Below are 5,108 nucleotides of genomic sequence, written 5' to 3' on the forward strand. Positions count from 1 at the left end.
ATGGATGAACGAATACTTCTGTTAACTCCGCGTCAGGAACCTAGAATTAGCCTACTACCTCTTCTGGACCTGCCTGAAGGCACAAGCAGTGTGGGCAAAAATTGGGCAATGGCAGGGCTGCTTCTCCTTCAGTCCCAAGGATGAGTGGCATCACCTCAAGGCCGCGGGAAATCGCGCAATGAATCTATGATGTAACTGGACCGAGGGGGAGGAAAGGAGTCAAGATGATGCTTTTGTTGGCTTGCTAGGAAATCTTGCAAGAACGCAACCAATACACCTTCAGAAAGAAGCTTCCATGCACTAGAGACATAGTCAAGAGGATCATCGATTGCGTAGAACTATGGAGGCTAACTAGCGCAAAATGTATCAAGAGACCCTTCGGGGGTCCACCATGAGAGATAGAGCATGGATTTCTGTTAGGGATATAACCCCGAGGTGTGACCCGCCATGCCGGGGCCGGGTTACACTGTTGGCGGTTAATACAAAGAAGATTCAAGGAGGCCCAAGAAGAAGTATGAAGACGGCGACTCTCAGAGACATGCCTAGTGGGGGCCCAAGACCCGAACTCATGCCGCCATATGTGGCTTGTCTGTTAAGGCAAAGCGATTTAGAAACCAGTCCGGTCACGTTGTGTGATCCGGCTCGGACTCTTGTAAGCCGCCGGGCTTCGACCTGTGTATATAAAAGCGAGACCCGGCGGCGGCTTAGGCCAGAAAAACGACCAATCGAGAACTAGGGCAAGCGTATTCACTCCCTTGTAATCAAAACCCAAGCAATACAACTACATGCAGGACGTAGGCTTTTACCTCGTTGTGAGGGTGAGGGAGTCCTGGACTAAGGGGTCCTCGGGCGTCCGGCCTGTTATCCATGGGTCGGACTGATGGGCTGTGAAGACATGAAGACCGAAGACTGTACCCGTGTCCGGATTGGACTCTCCTTGGCGTGGAAGGCAAGCTTGGTGACCGATTATGAAGATTCCTTCTTATGTAACCGACTCTATGTAAACCCTAGATCCCCCCGGTGCCTATATAAACCGGAGGGGGTAGTCCGGAAAGGATAGGTACACATTACCATAGTCATATAGGCTAGACTTCTAGGGTTTAGCCATTATGATCTCGTGGTAGATCAACTCTTGTAATACTCATATTCATCAAGATCAATCAAGCAGGAAGTAGGGTATTACCTCCGTAGAGAGGGCCCGAACCTGGGTAAACATCGTGTCCCCCGTCTCCTGTTACCATCGATCCTAGACGCACAGTTCAGGACCCCCTACCCGAGATCCGCCGGTTTTGACACCGACATTGGTGCTTTCATTGAGAGTTCCACTGTGCCATCGACAAAAGGTTCGATGGCCCCTTCAATCATCGATAATGACGCTGTCCAAGGAGGAACCTTCCTCCCCGGACAGATTTTTGTGTTTGGCGGCTTCGTACTGCGGGCCAACTCGCTTGGCCATCTGGAGCAGATCGATAGCTACGCCCCTGGCCACCAGGTCAGATTTGGAAGCTTGAACTATGTCGCGGATATCCGTGGAGACTTGATCTTCAATGGATTTGAGACCGCGGCGATCGCTCCCCCTCGCTCCGATGAACATGACTTTAATCTGTCATCGGACCAGATTCTGGAGACGGTCCCTGTAACTGCTACGACCTTAGAACCGGAGCAGTTTGCACCATCCGAAGCCACAAAGTCCGCGGCGTTGGAACCGCACATAGACTCAACACCAGGCAATATCAGCGTCAACGGAATTCCGGACTCGGCTCCGGCTATAAGTTCCGAACCTCGCACTCCCCCGGACACCGAGTTGGATCGGTTATCAATCTTCGAGTTTAGCACCGCAGATATCTTCCAACACTCGCCCTTCGGCGATGTGCTAAATTCATTGAAAAATCTGTCCCTGATAGGGGACTCGTGGCCGAACTATGTCCGGTTCGAGCTAGAGGCTAATAATGGGGAATTTCGCTTCCCACCCGCCACCCACTTCATAGCCACTGTCGAGGACTTAACCGACATGCCTGCTTATGGCTCCGAAGACATTGATGGTGTAGACGACGATGCCAACAAGGAGCAAGGCCAAGACCCGCCAGTCATCAGGCATGGGATGGCCACCCCTTCATACGACGTGTACATGGTCGATACACTTAAAAAAGCTCGCGACAATGACAAGGGAGATCCAGTTGAGAATAAAACTCCTGAGACACAGTCTAAATTCCGGCGCCCCAAACGCCGCTCCAAGTCACGCCACAGCAATGATGGCACCGAAGAAAATAATGCTCCGAACGGCGCCGAAAGCAATGAAGATCCTGTTGGAGCAATATCCGAACAGGAGAAACGGGAAAATGGGCAAGCCAGCCCCGATGAACAGGCCCTGCCCAGCGACAGTTCGGAGGACGACAAATACCTTCCGCTCTCCGAAGATGAGGTAAGCCTCGGCGACGAAGACTTCATCGTACCCAAAGAGCCCCTCGAGTAGGAGCGCTTTAAGCGCAGGCTGATAGCTACGGCAAGGAGCCTGAAAAAGAAGCAGCAGCAGCTTCAAGCTGACCAAGACCTACTCAACGACAGATGGACCGAAGTCCTGGTCGCCGAAGAATACGGCCTTAGTGGCCTAGCCAAAAGCCACCCAAAGCACAGATTGCTATACCAGTCCGATGACGGGGCATTGGGGCCCATACCATCGTCCCACAATGCGGCAGGCCGCCGACAACTCTGTCCGGATAAAAAGGAAACTCAAGCCGAGCACCAGACGGCCCCACCTCGCCGTAAAGGCAAGAACAACGCAGGCCATGATTACCCAGACGACCTGCAGTGGGACTTGGACAATAGAGCAAGACACGCAAGACCGATCTATGGATCGCGAGAGCATGCTTCGACACGCGACGATGGCTACCTATTCGGACGTGTCAAACCTCGCCACGCCCGAGCCGAAAACCGTAAAGGGACTCCTTCGGAGTTGCGCCGCAGTGTGGCCCAACATAAAGGCGCCGCACACCCACTTTGCTTCACTGATGAAGTAATGGATCATGAATTCCCCGAAGGATTCAAACCCGTCAATATTGAATCATACGACGGGACAACCGACCCCGCGGTATGGATAGAAGATTTCATCCTCCACATCCATATGGCCCGTGGGGACGACCTCCACGCCATTAAATACCTCCCACTAAAACTAAAAGGGCCAGCTCGGTACTGGTTAAACAGCCTGCCTGAAAATTCCGTAGGCAACTGGGAGGACTTGGAAGAGGCTTTCCTCGATAACTTCCGAGGAACATATGTCCGGCCACCGGATGCCGATGACCTAAGTCACATTGTCCAGCAGCCCAGAGAATCAGCCAGGGAGCTCTGGACTCGGTTCTTAGTCAAAAAGAACCAAATCGTCGACTGTCCGGACGCGGAAGCCCTTGCGGCTTTCAGACACAGTGTCCGGGATGAATGGCTGGCACACCACCTCGGCCAAGAAGGACCTAAATCCATGACAGGCCTCACTGCTCTGATGACCCGCTTTTGCGCGGGAGAAGACAGTTGGCTCGCTCGCAGAAGCAATAGCGCCAGCAACCCGGGCACCTCCGAAATCCGAGACGGCAACGGAAAGCCACGACGAAGCAAAAACAACAGTCGCAATGACAATGAAAGATCATGCGACACAACGGTCAACGCCGGATTCAGCAACCCCAAGCCCGGTCAGCGGAAGAAGCCATTCAAGGCGAATCGAGACGAACCATCCAACCTGGACATGATATTGGACCGACCCTGGCAGATTCATGGCCACCCCGATAAACCAGCCAATCATACCAACAGAAACTGCCGGGTCTTTAAACAGGCCGGCAAGCTCAATGCCGAACACAGGGGGAGGCCGCCAGGTGACAGGGATGACGGAAAGGTTCACCAACGAAACACTGGGGGTCAGAAGCAATCTCCACCCGAGGATCAACTACTCCCAGAACGGAAATAGCAACCCGGCTTTCGCCGCCCACTCCGTACACCTACAAAATTTGTACCTCGCATACATCATTATCCACTCAAGATACCATGGGCATTGGCAGAAGCACAATACGGACAAGCCTGCAAGCACGCCAGTAACAATTTTTATTTATTTTCCTTTTTATTTTTTCTTCCTGCGCTATCCTTTGAAAACAGGTGACGAACAGGATAAATATCTGAAACTGGCTCCGGATCTGTATACTCACCTAAGGGGCTATTTCCATCAAGGATTCCCCCCACCGAGGACTGGCGGCGCAGACGTGCGACAGGAGGTCCAAAATAAATTTTTGTAGACCGCACTCTCTATTTCTCGAGCCTATACAATGCCTGTTCCTCCGCCTCCAACCCCGAGCATGTCAAATAGCCGGGAGGATGCACTACAAAAAAAAGACACATCCGTGACATTTTGGGCCGAACGAATTTTTTTCTATCATACATATGACACTTCTATGACGATAATTGTGACAAAACCCGGTATCATCATAGATGTGGTGGGCTGCTACTTCTATGACAAAAAATCATGACAGAAAATGGGCTTTTCGTCCTGGGCGGGCCGGAGACGCAGCTGCATGACATTCTTTGGGCCGTCCATGACAGAAAAAACCGTGGTAGAAGCGAGGGCGAGGAAAATTTCGGGGAGTTCCCGGTTACGGTGGGAGGTCGGGGGCCGAGCGATGCGCGTTTCTCTCGTACACGTACGCGCGTGTGTGCGAGGCGTTGGCTCTAACTGAACCCGAGCGAGGCGTTGGGCTCTAACTGAACCCGAGCGATTGCACTGCAGGCTACGCGTTACTGAACCCGAGCGATCGATCGATGGCTGTTAACTGAACCCGATCGAGCGATTCCTTCGCTACTGCTGCTAACTGAAGCCGATCGATGCTGCCTCTGGGATGAACAGTGAGCGTTGCGGGGGGGTTTGGATGAATAGTGAGCGGTGGCGTTGCCTCTGGATGAACAGGACCCCGTGGTGTGGTGGAGGGCTGGATGAACAGTAGACGGTGGAGGGGTGCCCGTGGAGGGGTGGTTGAACAGGACCCCGTGGTGTGGAGGGCTGGATGAACAGTAGACGGTGGAGGGGTGCCCGTGGAGGGGTGGTTGAACAGGACCCCGTGGTGTGGAGGGCTGGA

This window comes from Aegilops tauschii, chromosome 6 (assembly GCF_002575655.3).
Source record: "Aegilops tauschii subsp. strangulata cultivar AL8/78 chromosome 6, Aet v6.0, whole genome shotgun sequence".
Lineage (NCBI taxonomy): Eukaryota > Viridiplantae > Streptophyta > Magnoliopsida > Poales > Poaceae > Aegilops > Aegilops tauschii.